The sequence below is a fragment of the Coccidioides posadasii genome, chromosome 1, assembly GCF_018416015.2.
Source record: "Coccidioides posadasii str. Silveira chromosome 1, complete sequence".
Lineage (NCBI taxonomy): Eukaryota > Fungi > Ascomycota > Eurotiomycetes > Onygenales > Onygenaceae > Coccidioides > Coccidioides posadasii.
Window position 1 is genome coordinate 63848 of NC_089407.1, and position 20788 is coordinate 84635.

Here is a 20788-nt window from a genome sequence, read left to right on the forward strand (position 1 = left end):
ATCAACGTTGGTCTTGGGAATCTATTCTGTTAGAGCGACACAAACCAGCAAGACTCCCGGGCCGCTCCGTCAACGAAGTGGGCTACTTCAGATCCTTGCTGCTGCCTTGCGAACGGGCTGACCTTTGTGAACCAAAATAATTGGCTATGGGTGGGATTGCCCTCCGCTCTCGCCCACTCAACACCGAACGGCATGAATCCCCGTGCTTAGGTTTGACTCCTGCCGCGGGATTTTGAAACTTACATTTAGTAAAGATCCGCGGTCGACAACAGTATCTTATTAGAACAAAGATTATTCCAGTCCAAGGGACAAACCACTCCAAAGCTATTATTCTTGAGCTATATAAATCATCTGTAGCCCCTGCATCTTGCTTATTATCTTTACACACCATTGCTCTTTTCTACACACTTATTCCTTACTACCAGTTCAGTTATTAGTTAGAGAATATGAAGATTTCTTGTTTATGAAACTTGCTACTGTTTCTCATTAAAGCTGTCTATGTTAGTACAGAGCTCTTTAGTACTATTACTTCTTGTGAGCTTAGGCATCTGTTAGGACATATCTATCTCTACACTTAATACTTGACCATACCCTTACTATGTGGTGATTTTTCACCTTTCTTGTGCTCTCACCATATCAACCAACTTGCCTACCTTGATGAGGCATCCCATCGTACCCCGCTCCACCAGAAATCATGAAGAAGCTTGCAGATGACAAATTAGAGACTTTAGAGCCCACATACCTGGGCAAAGAGCAAGAAATTCTCTTGAATACTACAGAGAAAGAAGAGGCAAATAGAGCTGAGCTTCCAGTGCTCAGTACATGTACAGATATACCAAAATCCGTTACTGAAGCCAAATGCTCTGAAAAGTTGCTTTATTAAAAGAAGACTCTAGATATTGAAGTCTTCAAATTGCAAGAGAAAGACATCTGAATTCTAGTTAAGAAGAAACCCCAAATGCAGATTTTCTCTGGCAAATAGATATTTGATAGAAAGCTCAACAACACAGGTAGCACAGTATAATTTAAAGCCTATTAAGTTGTATGTGGATTCAAACAGCAAAAAGGCATTCACTACAAGAAGATCTACACAGCAGTTGTTAGTGAACCTACAACAAGAGCCTTCTTTGCTATCTCAACAGCCAAGAACTGAAAGGTCAGAGTCTTTAACTTTGTAACAGTCTTTCTAAATGGAACTCTTCCAGAGGACAAATATGTATATGTTCAACTACCTACTGGATTCAAGCACAGGAAGGGTAACCTAGTAAGGCTCTTTTGCCAGGAACTCTATAGGTTGAAGCAAGCTGCTAGACTTTAGTATCAAGCAGCTACTGACTATCTGAAATCTATAAGATTCCAGATCTCTCCATATAATATGGGGTTACTCTGTAAGGATTTGCCGCAAACCTCTTACATGGACAAAAAGCACACACAAGGGCCAGAGACCTCAGCTTGGAAGCTGCTGGAAGCTGTATGTATTCTCACAAGACACTAAGTTACATGCTCACAAGCACACATAAAAGACTGTCACTGCATGAACCTCTTGCTAGAAATGTGAATTGCCTTGCCGGTTGTTGAGATATAAGTGGAAATACATAGTGCCAGCCTCATGCCTGTCAGAAACACTTCTCACACTATTACTCAGCAACCATATGATCTTTTCATCTGAATTTTGAGAGACAAGCTCAATAACACTCTTTAAACAAACTACCAAATTTTCCTTACTATATCTCTACTATTTGTTGTGTTATTGCACTCTTTTTATCTGAAAAATCTCTTACCAGACACTCTCTTATTTTGATTTTCCTTGCCAAGACTCTTGCTTACTCACATTTTGTTGAGGTGTGCCAAGCTAAGCTAGAGCTCTTATCTTATCTTATCTACTTCCATCTTATCTTTCTGCCCCTTCTCATCTGATCTTTGCTCCCCAGGTCTCACACTAGCACTAAATCAGCCCTATCAACTTGATACCCTTGGTATAGCTGAGCCAAATTGATTCCTGCAAATTCTGACCAATCTCTACTAAATACTAGTATGTTCTATACTGTTTAGTAGCTGAGAAATCAGAATTAATTAGTGAAAAATAGCTTTTCAAATACTTATAGTAACTAAGTTTTTGAACTAGGAACAAGCTATAATATAGGCTGTCTTGTGAATCAGAGCAGTTTTTATTAATTTTTCTGCATTTAAGAAAAAAATCAAGCTAGATTTCTAGTGACTTAACAGGTTTGCTATCTTTTCCATCTGATAAAAGATATGGTAGCTTTCTGGTGCTGCTACATCTGAAAAAACCAAGCTGCCCTTCTCACTTTTCTGCTTAGAATATATCTTATTTTTATAGTATTGGCTCTGGTATCTTGAATTGAGTCTTTTCTACTAAATTTAAGAATACTCTCAGCTGGTTTCTGAAAGCTTCTCTGTAAAAAGCTCTCTAGTTTGATACTTCTCTTCAAAAAGTATACTTGCTAGTATTAATTTAACTGATTTTTGAGATATAATTGCTCATATCTCTTAAATTTACTAGCTTGCCCTCTTGCCCTCTACTCTCCCAATAATTTTTCTATAGTTTTTATCTTAGAAGCTGTTCCTGTGATCACAGTCTTCAAAAAAAACTATATAGTTTGCTAGTTCTCTCAAAAAACTAGTCCAGAATTTAATAGGTGTAGCTCTGGCTAAAGGAAAACCTACTACATTGAGATTTTCAGCTCTCAGTAAAACAACTGAACTAGTTTGGATTAACTAGCAAGTGGGATACAAAATAACCCCAGAAGATTTTCTTAAGAAAGTAATTTCAAAAGATTATCTTCTGTTTTCTTATTCAAGAAGATGCTTCTTGAAACATAGTCAAAATGCCTTCTACTTCTGATTCTTCTTCTGAATCTGAACAGCAAGATCTAAAGCTAATTCTTAAGCTTCTTGCTAAAGAATCTCAGAAGAAAAATCATGTTCTTGTGCAAAAAGAACTAAATGCTTGTATCTTGAGTATTCAAAAAATCTTTTCTTTTAAAGAAAAAGAAGATACTACTGTTTTTGAGAACTCTGAACTTCAAAATCTTGAGAAAAGAATTATACACCTTGAAAATCAAAAAAGGTAGCTACTGACAGTAGTAATACTTCACAAAACTACTATCAAGAGAAAGTATCTGCTAGTAATGCTTTCAAATCATATTCTTCTGCTCTAAAAACTGGACTAAATACTGAATCTTCAGTTAAATCTTCTTTACTCTCTAAAGTAAATGGTAAAGAAGATAAAAAACAGTTCTCTGAGCCAAAACTCTTTAGAGAAAGAAGACTAATTCTCAAGATGAATACTCAAGTACTTGAAAAGATCAGTAATAAAGCTTTTTTTGTCAGAAATAGAATAAATGACAGCTTTACTAAAGTAAATATTACTGAAAAACCAGTTATTTCTTCAATTGCTAAGTCATTTAAAGGCCAATCTCTAATTCTAATGACAACAGAAGACTTTTCAGCTGATTTTCTTCAAAAACACAAGCAAACTTGGATATCTATACTCTCAGATCTAATGAACTTTAATATAGAGAGCATGAAAATTCACAAAGATGAGCACTGGGGAGTCTTTGTAGTTCATGGTATCTCTACAAAGATCTTCAATATAGAGAATAGATTATCTCTTCTAAAAGAAGAAGTAGAAACCTTTAACTCTATCTCTTTAAAAAGAACTCCAATTTGGCTATCTTCTGCTGAAAATAGAATACAGAAAAGACATGCATCTGCTGTCTTTCATGTTCAAAATACTACAATAGCTGAAAATCTGAAAACAGTTGTTATTATTATTATTATTATTCATTATAGTCTTATGCAGTCAGTGACTATGAAGACTACCTAACAGCTTCTTTGTTAGAATTTACTTAGTATACATTGTAAAAACTGAATAAAGGAAAAAATTCAAAGTATTTCAAGGCAATATGAGATATTCTTTCTCCACAAAAGTCAAATAACAGATAGTATATAATATCAATTTCAAGAAAATTCAAAGTTCTTGTAGCAGTGTCATACAAATAAAGGAAACAAAGTTAACAACTTTGGGAAAGCCACTGTCTAGTAGCTATTCCAGTATATTTCAGAAATAAAACTAGCTATTTTAAGCCTAATTCAGTTTCAAAAATAAAATTTAAAGCCCCTGGCCCTACAGCCACCCTAGCCCTGAAGTCCCTAAGGCCCATCCAGGGATTAACCAGGCCTGTAGGGAATGCAAACACAGGGGAATACACTTTAAGCTATTATACATGCACTTATAATAACTGACTGCTGTGAACTGTCCTCTCAAGCCAGCATTAACCATTCTGATTCTAGTTAAGTCACTACTGCCCAGTCTACTGATCTAGTAACTAGTTCTAGAAGCTAGCTAGTCTACTAGCTACTAAACCCTACCTTTCAGTTGCTAATCTCAGCATTCTAGCCTACCAATTAGCTGTCGCGGTCTTGCCATTAATGACTAACCAATTATCTCAAGAGATAGTTGACTACTATCTCAAAAGATAACCAGGGGTGTCCTTGTTAGGTGGTTTTCAAATCCATTTCCCTGAATTGGTGCCCCACTTAGTTACCCAATTATTAGTTATTATTGGATCACTAGGTGGAGTAGCTTTTAGTAGTGCAGTGGAGCCTACCTACTCATATTATTTTAGCTTCACCAGATGCTAGGTGGACCTACTATCTCTACCCAATCATTAGTTATCATTAGATAACAGATAGTAAGTAGCTTTTAGTAGTGCAGTGGAGCCTACCCACTTGCATTCATTTTAGCTTCACCAGATGCTAGATGGACCCACTATCTCTACCCAATCATCAGTTGTCATTAGGTAAAAGATAGTAAGTAGCTTAGTAGAGCCATGAGCATACATGGGTTGCGTTTTACACTGCAACTTTGGTAGGTAAAAAAGTGTGCCAGTTGAAGGATTCAAACCCTGCACCCTAGAGTGCACCTGCAGCTCATTTTACCAGTAAGCCACCTGGCTGAAAACAGTTGTGATTGCTGGACAGAATCTTAAAGTTTGTAAATACAAACAGTCAGAAAGATTTAGAAGCACTGTACAATGCTTTAACTGTCAAATCTATGGACATACAGCATCAAACTGTAAAAAAGAAGCTAGATGTGGTATCTGTGCTCAAAAACATCAAACAAGTATGCATGAATGCTCAATTTGTGAGATTACTGGAAGAAAATGTATACACTCTATATTAAAATGTGCTAATTGTCTAGAAAATCATGTGGCTAAAAGTACAGAGTGTGTTTTCTTCAAAAAATCCAACTATTCAGTACAAAATACTAGTAAATCAATGCAACTAGTAAGAGCTGAGCAAAATCTTTTCAGAACTAAACCTGTTTCTAAGAGATCTCATAAAACAGATTCTGAAGATGAAAATCAAGTTGAAATCTTTAAGAAGAAGATTGAAGTTAGACCACTATTTATTAATTTATGTTAAATAAAACTTCAAATACTTTTTCAAAATTGATCTTTCTTCAAAATAATGTTGGAAGAAATGAAAAGTCAATGCATACATGTCTTGATATTGGGTTTGAAAAAAAAATTGATTATATTTTATTTCAGGAACCATATTTTATTTCAGGAATCATGGATGAGCTCAGATAATCAGTTTACAGTCTCTCATAATGCATATTATTGCATTCTTCCTGAGAATAAAGATTTGAGATCTAAAGTAGCTATTTTTGCTAGAAAACAGTCCAGATATCAACCCTGCTTAAGATCTGACATATGCTCTAGTAATGATCTTCTAGTTATAGATATTAAAGATAAATACAATCAGTTTGAAACCATACAACTGATAAATATCTATAATCAAAAAAATCTAGAGGACAACTCAAATCTTTGAACTATTGAGAGAGAACTAGTAAATATCTCAGCTTCTCAATACTCTATTGTTACTGGAGATATGAATGCTCACCATTCATGGTAGAATTCAAATATAGTCAATTCAGTTAAAGCTGAAAAACTAGTAGAATGGCTTGAGGAGAATAATATGGATTTAATAAATGAGATAGACAGAGAAACTTTCTTCAGACCAAATTTATCATCTAAATCAATTACAGATTTGATCTTTTTCTCCACCAACTTAACTCAAAAGATACATGAGTGGTGGATTGATGAAGCTCTTCACTCTGGCTCTGATCATGAAATTATTCAATTCAGTATTGAACTAAATACTGAAAATCTTGTTGAAAATCCACTTTATTCAAATCAATATAACTTTCAGAAAGCTAATTGGGATAAAGTAAATAAATCTCTTCTTCAAAATCTAGAAAAAGAAAATTTCAATGGACTTCAATAGAAAATACTCCATCAGAACTTGAATTAGAAGCAATTAAATTAAGAAATCTAATTCAAATCTCTATTGAGAAACACATTCTCAAAAAGAGAATAACTGAAATATCTAAGCCTTCATGGAATAATGAGCTAAAAATCAAGAGAAAAGCTATGACAAAAGCCTTTAGAGAACTGAAGAATAAGCAAGTTAGCTTAAAGTTCTTCAACAAACTAGAAATGACTACTTTAATGCTATTAAAGAGGCAAAGTCATCTTGTTGAAATAAATTTCTTGTGAGGACCGTATGTGTGGATCAGTGTGACAATGAATCTCTAGGAGGAATATACATGGGAAAAAGAGTACATGAGGTAAAAGGTCTGTATTCTGGCAACTATATATGACTTGTAAACAAGATTGCCACTGGCTCCCAGCAAGAAGTTCACACAATGACAGCCTTTTATGTGTGCTCACAAGCACATGACTTAGTGTCTCATGAGAACACATGCAACTCCCAGCAGCTTGCAAGCTGAGGCCTCTGGCCCTCATGGGTGCTGTTCATCCATGTAAGAGGTTCACAGCAAATTCTTACAGATTCTCCTCTCTTGTAAGCCTTGGTCCCTCAAGACAGCTGTCTCATTAAAAACCTTCATGAGTAGAAAAACAAAAAACCTCTTGGGAAAAATAAAAATTTCCTTATAAGAAAAAGAGTACAGCCTCACTAGAGATGTGATATCAACACAACTCTAATAACACAACAGAACCCAATAATACAACAATATGTAGAGAGTCTTTATTATTCTTGCTAGTTCTGTGTCACTATTAGATAATGAACACTAGCTTAAGAGAGAGCTTTCTCTTGCTTTCTCTTTCTCTTCTTTTCTTCTCTTTCTTCTCTTTCTCTTCTTTTCTTCTCTTTCTTCTCTAGTCTATATTATCTTTACAAAGATAAGTGAACCCTTCAAGCACTGCTTCATATAGAAGGCAGGCTCACAGGAGATCTCTGATATTCTGAAAGAAAAATAGCTTCACTTCAACATTCTGTATGATTGATCAAAAGACTACAAGCTGGTGAGTTCACCCCTGATTGTATCTTTGCTTTGTGTGGCCATTCAGTTTTGTCTTTGTGTGGGGTTTGATTTGTGGAGAGACTGATGCTTGCTAGCAGTTGCTGCTAGTGTGCAGTTCTCTCTCTCTCTCTCTTGTAACTTATCTCTGCTTTCCTCTCTCAGAAGGACCCCCACCCCCTCTTTTACAGATGAGATTGGGTCTTTGGTGAGTAGTTGCAAGAAGTTTAGAAAGTTTTCACAACTAATAGTTCTAGAGCATTGTTGTTTCTTCTCCCCCCCCTTCACTAGTTATTGCTGTCCCCTCTACACCAGCTCAAGCTGTAAGTGCTTCTCACAAGCTGATATTAGTTTGTGTGCTGATGAAGTTAGAGTTCTGCTGCTCTGTCTCCTCTCTCTGTGGTTATTGCTCTGGCCTCAGCTGGAAATATAAGTATTCTCTATTATATTTCAGTTTGTGGCTAACCTTCTTTAGATTGTTGTTGTTGTTTCCCCTGCACCAGCAGGATTTGTGGGTGCTGTGGTCCTGTGAGATGCTTGAGACCATCCAGCACTCCCTCCTGTGAAACTGATAATAATGATCTCAGACCATCTTTACTCAAATACTGCCAGCTGCTACTTTTGCTAATGCATTGCAGGCCAATCTGATAATTCTTTCAAGTCTCTTCTCTCACACAGGGGCACAAGCTTTATCTGTCTGTGAAAGAGCATGGTGTTGTGAGTCTATTCAAAGACCTGTGCTTATTACTGGTTTGAATAATTCAAATTAGTTGGCTGTCCACACCCAGCTTCACAAGAGTATTCTCATGACTAGAGCTGGGGTCCAGCTGTCACCAGAACAGAAGTGCTCTGCCTGCAAGAGAGCACAGCAGAGCTATAACAATATAGTCTTTGCAGAGTGCATCTTCACAGACTTGAATCAAAAATATAACAACTGTCTATATTATAAGCATCTTGCTTGCTCTTTCCAGCAGTGAGATTATAAGTAGTTGTTACAGGTCTTCACAAAAGAAGCTGAAGGCTCTAATTATATAGTCTTAGTTTAGTTTTTCTTCTTTTGTTTTGAAATCAATTGAATTCAGTTCAGTTTGACTATATCTTTTCTCTCTCTAATCTATTTTCTAGTTCCACTACCTCCATCCATCTCTTTCACAAACCAGGCTTGTCTGGGTTTCTACTATGGAATTGTTGGAGTAGCTTTCTCAGTGAATGAATATTGCTTGCAGAAACCCATGTCTTGTTTTTCTCATCATCATATTCTTCCCAATATACTCTGTACCACAGCTTGTGACCCTCTCTCTTTAAGTTAATTATCTCACAGACCCAGTACTTCTTTTCATTCTTATCCACCTCACAAACTTTATAATAAGATGAGCTATCAATTCCTTCACAGGTCTTGTGTTCACAGAGCAGGGATATATGAAAGATATTATAAGTTTGCAGACCTGGAGGCAGTTCCAGTCTGTAGGCTTGCAAGCCTATCTTCTTCACAATTCTACAAGACCCATGCCTCAACAAATCCAGTTTTTTGTTAGACTGTGCAGTCTTGATATTGTAAAGATCAAGCTACATCTTGTCTCCCACCTGGAAAATCTTTGCAGTGTGCTTCTGATTGTAGTACTTCTTCTGATAGGCTTGTGTTTTTATGAGTGATTTCTTGGCCTCTTTACAGAGCAATCTCATTGCCTCTACCTGATCTCTTGAATTCTTGCACATATAGTCATACTCATCAGAGTTCAAGAATTCTGTTCATGGATTCAGTCTATATATCAGCTGGAAAGGTGATTTCTGTATGAAAGTCTGTCATGAGTTATTGTACACAAACTCAGTCATTGGCAACCACATCACCCAGTCATTCTGATTATAATTAACATAGCTTTGCAGGTACTGCTCCAGCACACTATTTAGTCTCTCAGTCTGACCATCAGTTTGCAGGTGGAATGCTGTACTTATTACTCTTGTAATCTTCAAGATATAAGTTAAATCACTCCAAAATTTACTTGCAAACAGAGATTCTTGATCTGTTACTATACTCACAGGTAATCTGTGCAATCTCACTATCTTACAAAGAAAGAGATAGGCCAATTCCTCTGATGTCAGCTTCTTTATTATAGGGATAAAGTAAGCCATCTTTGTGAACCAGTCCACTACAACCAGAATACAGTCAAACTGCATCTTCTCAAAATTCAGACTTGCAGGGAGATCTGTAATAACATCTATACTAATGAATTCCCAAGAGTAATTTGGAATTGATAAGAGTGATAGTTCTTCTTGGAGCTTCCCATGAACTCTTCTTGAGCCCTGGCAGACTCTACAGACTTTGCAACACTTCTTCACCAGTTCTCTCATTCTTGGCCAAAAGTATTTGTGAGCTATAAGCTCATACATTCTTGCTGTAGCAAAATGCCCTGTAAGGGGTAGGTCATGATGACACCTAATCAGCTCTATTCACAGAGCCTTATTCTTAGGGATGTACATGTGACTATTTCTATAGAGGATACTCTTCTTCACTTTCCATATTGTGAATTTCTTTGTGCCCACCTTAATGCCTTTGTGGACCTCAGCTGCATAGTCATCACTTTGCAGTAGATTTAGCAGTGATGCCAACAGGTTGGAGCTGCCCTTTTCATAAGAATTCTTCTCACAGACCAGGTCTTTGATCTTCTGAACCTGTATTGCAATCTTCTTCACTTTGCACATGTCTCCCAAGACAACCTTCATAAGTAGTTTCTTGATCTCAATCTAAAGCTTTACAGAGATGAGTTGCACATTCTCATCTTCTTTCTTCTCTCTCTGATTGGGAGAAACTTAGGCTGTTGATTCTAACTTTTCTGTGGTCTCTTGCTTCTTCACAAGCATTATTCTTAGTTGATTTGCAGTCTCACAATTCTTCATATCATCTAGACTAGCCTTCTTAGCATAGTCAGATCTTTGTGAGAGTCCATCTGCTGGGTTCTTAGTTCCTTTCACATGGTCAACTGTGAATCAAAAGACTGTCAGTCTTTGCACCCAGCAGACCTGCCTTCACAAGAGATCTTGAGCAGTCTGAAAGTAGTGCAGGCTATCATGATCTGTAAGAACTTGAACTAGTGTTTGCAAGCCTTCCAACCAGCAGCACCAATATCTAAATAACTCCACAATCACAAGCAGTTCCTGATCATAAATACTATAGTTCATCTCCACAGGTTGCATCTTCCACAAATAAAATCCAACTGGAACCCAGATACCATTCTTCACCAGCTGTGATAGAATACCACACACTGTGAAGCCAGATGCATCTGTTTTCAATCTGGTCTTCTGTTCTATATCAAAATAGTGAAGCATAACAGCTTCTGCAAATGCTCTTTTCAGACTTATAAAGGCTTTGTGATCTTTCTTAGTCATAAAAGTGTTGACTTCTCTTCTTATCTCTCTTCACACACATCTGCTTAGCTTTGCTTCTTCTCTCTTTAGGAGAGCAGTCAGGCTGCAAGTTATCTTAGAGAATCTTGGGATGAAGCACCTGTAAAAGTTTGCAAATCCTAAGAAGATCTGGATCTCTTTCTTACTGGTTAGCTCTGGCCAGTCAAGAATAGTGTTCACACAGCTCTTCTCCATAAGAACACTTTCTGGTGTTATGACATACCCAAGGTAGTCAATCTTGCAAGCATTGAACTTGCACTTTGCCAGCTTGCAATAAAGACCTGCATTCTTGAGTGCCTTAAGTATCAATTTCACATGCTCCTCATGGTCTTCCTCACAAGCTGAGTACACAACCACATCATCAAGATAGGCCACTGCAAACACATCCAGATATTTACTAAGTGCCTTTGCAATATATGATTGGAAAGCTGCTGGTGTGTTCACAAGTTTAAGAAGCACTATAAAGTACTCAAATAGCCCCTGTGGAGTTCAAAATACAGTCTTTCACTCATTCTCTTCACAAATTCTCAGTCTATGGTAGGTGTTCTTGACATCCAACTGAGTGAATATTGCAGCTCCCACAAGCTTATACAACACATCTTTAATCAGTGATAGGAGATATCTATTCTTGACTGTTTTTGAATTCAGGTTGTGATAGTCCACACACATTCTTAGTCTGCCATTCTTCTTGAACACAAACAGAATAGGTGCTTCTGCAGATGACTTGAAAGACTGGATGAACTCATGGGTTAGAGTACTGCTCAGATATTTGTGAAGAGTCTCTTGCTCAGCTTGTAAAAGTTTGTATGTTCTTCCAAATTCTGGCTGCTTCTCTGGTTCAAGATCTATGGCCAAATCATCTTTATGGTGTGGTGGCAGCTCCCAAGCTCTCTTGTCACTAAACACTTCCACAAGTTTGCAGTAGGCTTCCAGTATCTGGAGATCTAGGTCCACTGTCACCACCTGTTCTGATTTACAGAGGGTTATCACATAGATGGGCTTCCCTTCTTCCACAAGCTCTGAGAGGTTAACTGGTTTAACCTTCACAAGTGAGTCACAACACACAGTTTGGAACTCTAGCCTTAGTTTCTTGAAACACACCTTGGGATTGTGTTGCTGCAGCCAGCTCAAACCCACTAGCATCTCATCTCTTATGTTCACAATCATCACTTGTTTATGGAACAACTGCCAGTTTCCCTGAGAGTCACAGGCTTCAAAGAATATATTCACAATTCCTTCCACAAGAGTGACATTCTCATGGTCTATAGCAGTTTCAATCTCTATAGGCATCTTGTGCATCTCTAGATCTAGCTTCACAGCCAATCACAAACTGATCACTAGAGATTGACAGCCCAAATCTATTAGTGCTGACCAGGTAATACTTCTGTCAGTTGGGCTTTGCACATCTAGGACAATAGGGGGGAGGGCAAGAAGACTATTCTTGAACAACTTCATTATATTAATTCTATCTACTCACAGCCCCCCAACTTTCTATTTGCTACTCTTCTTCTTCTTGAAACAGTCTTTCACAAGATGGTTCTTTTGGCCACACTCCATCCTTTTTTAAGACTTTGCAATCCTTGGTAAGATCCTTCTCCATCTTCTGAGCAGGCCTCTGGAGTTGACTCCTCTTATCCATTCACAGTCTTGAGTCATTGGTCTTCATACCTCTGCAAGCACTTCTAACTAGATTGGTAGACTTCACATGTGAGGCATTCTTCATATAGGCTACTGACACACTTGGTTGGAGCCAGGTGGCCAGTGCTACTATGTTATCAATGTCATCTGGTATCTCCAGCTGTTCATCCAGTTTGGTGTGCATGAGCTTATCCAAGCCCTATATAAACAGGTTCTTCTTCATTTTCATGGAATCTTCAAATTCTTCACCAATCTCTGTTGTGAGCTCTAGAAATTATTGGCAATAGGCATAATCAGTTTCATCCAAACTTTTGTGAAGGCCAAAGATTGCTCACCAAGAGTTTTGTATGTGGTTTACTGAGTCTCCTAGCCTTACACATAGAAATTCTTTAAGACCAGTCCAGTTGTTTTTTGATGGATTGCCTTTGCAGTGAGCCTTCCAAAGATCTTTCTCAATATAATCAAGTCCTGTGAGGGCATACACAAGAGTATCCTCATCATTCAGTTTACTTGCATCACAAATGGATTTAATATCTGAGGTGAACTGGTGATATTCTGTGTAGGTTCCAGTCTGGTAGTGCTTTGTGTGTTGTGGTGGTCTCAAGATCAACAGACACTTCACGGGTGTTGGGTTGGAGATGGCCATATCAAGAGATTCACTTTGTGAGTGCTTTTGGGTATTCTGGAGAGCATTCAACTTCTCTTGCTATTTCACCATTTTCTTTAGTAGTTTGGTCTCCTTGCAAAGCTGTTGGATTTTGTCTTTTGATGTCAGGGTAGACTCTCTCTCTGAGTTTGCAGTGCTTGTTTCATCAACAGTTGAGAGAGATAAGATGTCAAGGTTGGTTGTCTCTTCACAAACTTGGGTTTGTTCTTCAGATAGATTTTCAGCTGGTGTCCCAGATTCACAAGTTTCAGGGGGTTGGCTTCTTTGTGTTGATACTGGAGCGGGGTATGATGGGATGCCTTGTCAAAGTAGGCGAGTTGGTTGATATGGTGAGAGCTCAAGAAAGGTGAAAAATCACCACATAGTAAGGGTATGGTCGAGTAGTAAGTGTAGAGATAGATATGTTCTAACAGACGCCTAAGCTTGCAAGGAGTAATAGTACTAAAGAGCCCTGTACTAACACAGGCAGCTCTAATGAGAAACAGTAGCAAGTTTCATGAACAAGAAATCTTCATATTTGCTAACTAATAACCAAACTGGTAGTAAGGAACAAGTGTGTAGAAAAGAGCCATGGTGCATGAAGGTAATAAGCCAGATGCAGGGGCTACAGGTGGTTTATATAGCTCAAGAATAGTAGCTTTGGGGTGGTTTGTGCCTTGGACTGGAACAACCTTTGTTCTAATAAGATACTGGAATCCTCACTACATTTTCTCCTGGCCTTCAATGTTGGCATCCCCTGACAACAAACAACATATAAAATAAAACAAAACCAATTTAGTAAAATAAGAGAATAATAAATAATAATGAGCAGTCTGGTAAGGAAAAACATAGGAAATAAGAATAAGAAGAGTGATAGCAGCAATCTCTAATAGTGATCATCATGATCCTCTTGTTCCATCAAGTTCTCAGGAGAAGGAGAAGGCTGAACTGATGCTGGATCAATGTTGTTATGCACACAATGTCAATAGAATTTATTATCAAAAGCTTTCTTTTCAATTTGGTAAGTCTTGACAATGGCATTCAGAGCAATTCGCGTGGCCTTTAGGTGCCAGTTATTAATGAAGTCCTGAGCCTTTTTGTCATCAGGGCCAAAGAGAATATCAAGTTCCTCAATTACCATGGGGTTGTCCCACCTAATTTGTTCTACCAGGGCATCTGATATAGCTCCTAAGCCTTGTAATTAAATAGCAGTAGGGAATTGATATGGAACTGATGTGTAATGATTTGAATGGCTGGATGGAGATGAAGGCCCTGGAACTAGATCTCTATGTGCAGTGAAGAGCTGGGACTATGTACCAGCTTTATTGACTTCTAGATGTTCATGGTCCTCTTGGATTGCCACATACCAGGGTAGCATAGTGTGTTGAATCTTTTTGCATGGACCATGGGCTCCATGGGGTAGTAGAGAACTTGTAATTTGGACATTGCCAGGTTTGCAAATGACATCAGTCCATCTAATATCAAATTTTCTTTTGTTGTTCTTGGTATACATTGTATCTTTAATGCAGTGAACATAGCCATCAGTGGATAAGTCTTGTTCTTTGACTAGTTCTCATCAATTCTCTAGATGGTTATGCATTCCTGGCAAGATTTCTGTACAGTCACTGGGCTCTTCTGCAGTTAAGATCAAGGATCCTTGTATTGTGTTAATACCTCTTGCAGTAGTAATAGCATCTGGAACATTGACATTGATATGGCAAAACCCAGTTTTCTCCCCTGGCTTAGCATACTTGGTGTAGTATGAATAGGAGATTAATTTCCAAGCATGGTTGGGTCTTGTCAGTATGTACCATAGGTAGTATGCAGGGTCCTGGTGCATAAGTTGTTGGCCAATACTGTGATACATTGTTCTCAATCATCCATAATTGTCGCGACCTCCCATTATTTGCTGATGATGGTAGTACATATCATATTCACTGTTGACCCAGGTGAGTACTGTGGTGGTGGCATCTTGTAATTTATTATTCCACCAGTGCATTAGCTGGGGAATGATAATAGATCCAGTTGTTTCCCATTCCTTCTGAAGATTGCTGGTGGTGAACTTGTTAACTCCAGTTATTTGTGTGTATTGGTTAAAGTCAAAGATCTTCATCTTTGTGACCAGAGAGATAATTGGCTGATGTTTGAATTTGTAAATGCCTAAAGCATCTTCAGCTCTAGCTAGTCTATTTGCCAAATGGAACCAGAGGTAGGTGCTGTTATTGGTCTTGACTGAGTCAATGTTGCAACAATTTCTATGAATATAAGCTAAATGGTTGAGAAGCTCCTCTCTATTAAATGTGTGAGTCTGTAAACCAAGTTTTGAAGCCATTAGTTTAGCATGATTATAGTATAGGTAGATGTCAGCTTTCTTATCACTAAAGGCCTTTCCTAACTGCTCCAGAATGTGAATAAGCTCCAACTCTGAATGTATTTTAGTACTCTTTATCTTTTGGAGAAGTTGCTGTTTGAAACCACAGCAATGGCAAGTACCAGAGTGTACTGCCATGACAGATTCTTCTTGTTCATGTCAGGGTATTTCCTCATCACTTTCAGAAGGAATAACAGACTCATCTTTGTTGCCTAGGTCTTGGAGGGTTTGGTATGCTGACATGGCTGTGATTCTTTCACTGTGGCACTTCAGAGCTTCTGATTAGCTGGGTGGATTGGCCAGCGCGCTGGTGAATCCAAATGGCAGCTGTGATTGGCCAGTTTCCAATCCACACAATCTAATTGACATTGTACTATGTATAGAGGCTCCTGATATATTGTGGCTATGCGGCATTGACATCCCACCCATTGAAACATCTCTTGATGATCTTGATGACTGTGGTCCTTCTAGTAGATCTTGGGGGCTGCTTGCAGTAGGAGGGCTTCTAGTGATATCCTGAATTGAATGTTGGGAGCTAGATGACTGTGGAAGAGCCAATGGCTGTAGAAGACTATAGTTCCCAATAGTAAGTCCTTGTTGGTGTAGGGTATCTCTTGAAGAAAGTTTGCAAGTGTGATTGACTTCTTTGTCAGCTGTAGTATAATTGCCTGGCAATATAGCTAAGCTCTGGTGATGTCCAGCTCCTGTAGCATCTAGTCTTTGGAGCACTGCACTGTTAATATTGTTGGCAAACTTATTCTAATTCTTGTAGATATTTAGAGTATGGTGAAGCTTTTGTGCAGCCCACAGGCTCTTTACTTTTGGCCATATGACATCAATTCTGTCTATTCCCCATGTAGCAACAAGCCTATCCTTGATCTTTTGCATATCAATGTGATGTTGTTTGACATCCAGGGTAATCTTTTGAGCATCATGGAAATTGGCTTCAAAATTGGCATGTGTAATATGTTGCCAAGCTCTGGATCTTTCAACATATTGATAGAAATGGGCCACTAAGTCAGTGACCACATCAGTCACTTGCATAAGTGTGTTCATCAGCTTGACTTGTAGACCATATTGATGGTGTGGAGCTTGGTTATTGATGTATTCCATAGGTGCTGTTAGGTTATTGAAGAAATGGTCATTCAAGTTGACTTTGCTGTCTCTGGTAATGACCAGACCTTGGTTTTTGGTTGCTGGTGCTAAAGGAGGCAGGTTGCTTTGTCCAGCCATTTTTGAAGAATATCAGGGATCAAAAAATTTGCAAATGTCAGAATAACAGAATAGAAGGAAATGTTGAATCTGTAAAAAGAATCAAGCTTGAATGTAAAAGAAAGTAAAAGCTCCAGCAAAGAAAAATTGACCTTTAAATATCTCCAGAAAAAGTGAATGCTAAGCAAATAATAAAGAAAGAGAAACTTCCTGAAAGAGCAAGCAAAAAAACTTCACTTTGCAGGCAAATAGAAGAAACTTTCTGAATAAGCAAGCAAAAAACTTCACTTTTGCAAACAAAACACAACAACTTAAACATCTTGTGAAGGTATAACAACAGCAAAGCTCCAGTCATCTGGTATAACAGTTGGAAATCACATTTGCTCCATTTCTTCTTGATCATTTTCATTTTCACTCTGATCCAAGAAGCTAACATCTGAGGAACTGCTAGAGGGAATGTTATGTTGACTTCTGGTGGTATATCTTTGAGATATGTTCCCCATCTCTATATCAGAATCTGCTGGACTATTATTGAATGACTCCATTCCAGGTTTCATAAGGTACTTCTTCAATCTGTTTCCTGCAATAGATTCTTTGAGTTCAGTGCTGTCTAACTCTTCAAGATGATAGGAACCTAGTTCTTGATTGGTGGACTTAACTCTATAGGGTCCTAGCCATTGAAAGTGCAGGGTGTTATTCCTAGACATATTCTGTTCTCCCTTGGTATTGTGAAGCAAGACAAGGTCTCCAGGTAGAAGAGGGTTGGTCTGAATATTATGGGTATCATTAAAGTATTTCTTATTTCTAGTGTGCATTCAGAGCTGATGATGAGCTGCTTCCAGGACATCCTCATCTTGTCTTTCAATTTGCCATGCTCACATCAGAAGCAGGTCTTCAGTTATTTGAATCTTTTGCCAGGGAATTGTTTGCCAAGTAGGAATCTTGAGTTCAATTGGAAGAACTACCTCCTGGCCCATTAGCAATCTATAAGGGGAAACACCAGTACTAGCCTTAGTTGTCATTTGATCTGCCATCAGAATTGCAGGAAGATGTTTAATCCAATCTCTTCCAGTGCCATTGGTAGCTTTCGCTAGCCCATCAGCCAAAGGCTTATGGCCAACTTCCACCATACCATTCACAGGAGGGTTATAGGGTGAAATAACAATGTGTTTAATGTTGAATTTCTTCAGTAAGGTCTCCACAATGTTCTTATTTTCTGGTCCTCCATCCATAACAAATTTGGCAGGCAGGCCCCATTAACAGATGATATCCTCATAAAGAAATTTGGCCACAGCTTCAGCTGTTGTCTTTTTCAAGACTCTAGCTTCCACTCATCCAGTGAAGTCACATCTGGCAACAATCAAATAATTTTGTCCTTGACAGGAAGGCATGTCCTTGATATCCACCCTAACTTTCTCCCAACAGGTAGGGGCCCAGGTAGAATGAAGCTCTTTACTCAATCTTTGTGAATCTCTTTGTTGACATTGAGAACAGTGCTTCACATAAGCAGACACATCTTTATACATTCCTGACCACCAGTATTGAGCTTGTAGGACAGAGTATGTTCCCTCTTGCTCTTTATAGCCAAATTTGTTGTGCATCATGTGTAAAATTTGTTTGTGCTGATCTTTGTTGTCCACAACATGTCTTAGAGGCACACCAGATCCTGCTTGTCTAAATAGCTGATCAGCCTCCACCACATATTTAATTGCTTTTCTTTGGAATCTTGTGTACTCTTTTTCTTCCATGCCCAATGGTTTTGATAGGGTGGTTAGGTATTGTGCAATTTTCTCTGATTCTTCTGAATATGTGGAGTCCAGTATTCTAAGGTCTTCACTATTGAGAGCTTGGCCAGCTAAAACTCTTATAGGATTCATAAAGGCAAACAGATCTTCATCTTCTTCAGATTCAGGCTGTTCCCCAATATCTAGTTCTTGGTGAGATAGTCTGTCAGCAGCTGTGTGTTTTGTCCCAGGAACATGTTTAACAGTAAAGTCAAAAAGGTGTATCCAAGCTATTCAATTGGTAATCAAAGCTTCTGGAACATCTGTAGCAGTCCTATTAAGTTGGGTGACAAGAGTTTTTGTATTGATTTCCAAAGTAAAGGGCACTCCATATATATGGTGTTGGAATTTCTTGAAGGCTTTCAAAACAGCTCTGCATTCTTGTTTGCCAGCATCATATGTTTTCTCTGAATCATTCCATACTCCAGATTTGTATTGTGCAGGATGTTGAGCTCCTCATTGCTCCTGAATAATGCATTCTCCCCATTCTAATCCACTGGCATCAACAGCCACAGTGATAAGCAAAGGATCTTGTTTGTAATTGATTGGAAGAATGATAGGGAATGAACATAACTTTTCTTTCAAAAGCATAAAGATGTCATTTTGCTCTCCAGTCCATGTCCATGTAACATTTTATTGAAGCAGATAATGTAAAGGTTTGGTTATCCAACTATAATGCTCTATAAGTATTTGAAAATATCCAGCAAGCTCTAGGAATCCTTGTAATTCTGTAATGCTTGTAGGAGTAGGCTAATTTGCAATTTTAGCCACCTTGGCTTCCTCAGGTTGTCATCTGTCATAGTTGCAGACCCATCCAATAACATTGACTCCAGACATGCAGAATTGAGATTTGGTGCTGGAGATCCTGGCCCCAGAGATTTTGACAAGCCATATAATGTAGTTCAGGTTCTGCAGATGATCATAAACAAATCTTCTTATTCCTGGGAGGACTTCAGTTTCATTTTTGACATGCAATTCTTTTACCCCAAGGTCATCCATAAAGGCTCAAGCAATCTCTGGAAAAATCTTGTGTATTATCTTCATTATCCCATGTTGGGCTTGAGCTGGCGAATTTGTTGCCTCTTGAACTAAAGTTGTATGGCAAAAGAGCCCAATAGAGATTGCAATGGCTGTCATATCTCTGCTTTCTTCAGCTAATGGAAAATTATTGTATCCAGAGAATAAGTCACATAGGCTAGCTATAACAAGTCTGCTGAAGTCTTCAGTGTATTTGTCAATATTAGAAGAAATAAAAGTGTCCTGAATAGTAACTTTGTTGTACATATGTGCTGTGTCAACTAAATGATATTTGCCTTTCTGTTTCTTTGCGACCAGAAAATAGAGATTGGTATATGAACTATGGCAAGGCTCCAATGTTTTAGCTTCTAACCTGTCCTGAATGATTTTAATTAGCTTATCATGTAGAGCATGAGGAATTTGGTAAGTCTTAGTCTGCCAAGCCTCATGGGGCTCTGTCTGAATAACCTGGGGAGGCAAGCATTCAGGATGAATGCCACATAGGTCTTTGAATGACCAAGCCAACACCCCTTCATGTTTATAAAGAACTGATATGAAAAATTCTTTCTCCTGACTTGTCAGTTCAAATCCAATTTTGAGCTTCTCAATTCTCTTATTTGTTAGCCATTCTCCAACAGGAAAGGGCGCAATTCTAGGCCTAATATGGTTATCAAATTCACAATTAAATGTGATGTGTTTCTCTTCAGGGTAATACTTATCCAAACAAACATCCACCCAATTATCTAGGCCTTCCAGCTTGCTTCCATCAGATTTTCCAGGTGCTAATGGCCTTATCTTATCAGCTTTCTGCTTATAAGCAGTGCACACTCTCCAGATCTCTGAAGAAGACAGTCTGATGTCCCATCCACTATTGAAAATATCTGTCTGATGTAATTTCTTCATGACAAAATTGTGATTTTTGTTCAGAGATGTGTAAATTGATTGAGCACTTTGTGGAATAGGTTTGTGAATTAAGCTGGAATTAATATCACATGTGTAATGTTTGCAGTGAGCCATGATATTGTCTGGATCAGGAAGCAGAGGTCAGAAAATCTGAACTCCTGATGCAAAATTATTCTTGTCTTCTGATTGGTCCATTTGATTCACCAGTGTGCTGGTCAATCTGATTAGACTTAGTGTGCTTTTGGATTCATCAATGCTGGAATTATGTTTCTTCTTATTGCTGTAAGCACCAACACTGGCAATGCTGCCAACACTCCTGACTTCCCTATTCTTTTCAATCTCCTGACCTTCAACCTTCTTATCATTAATTCTTATACTCATTGTCTTCATCACATCTTCTTCATCCTCCTCAGGCCTTGTATCCACAGGCACCCGCCTGATTAAATGCCTGTTGAATTGTT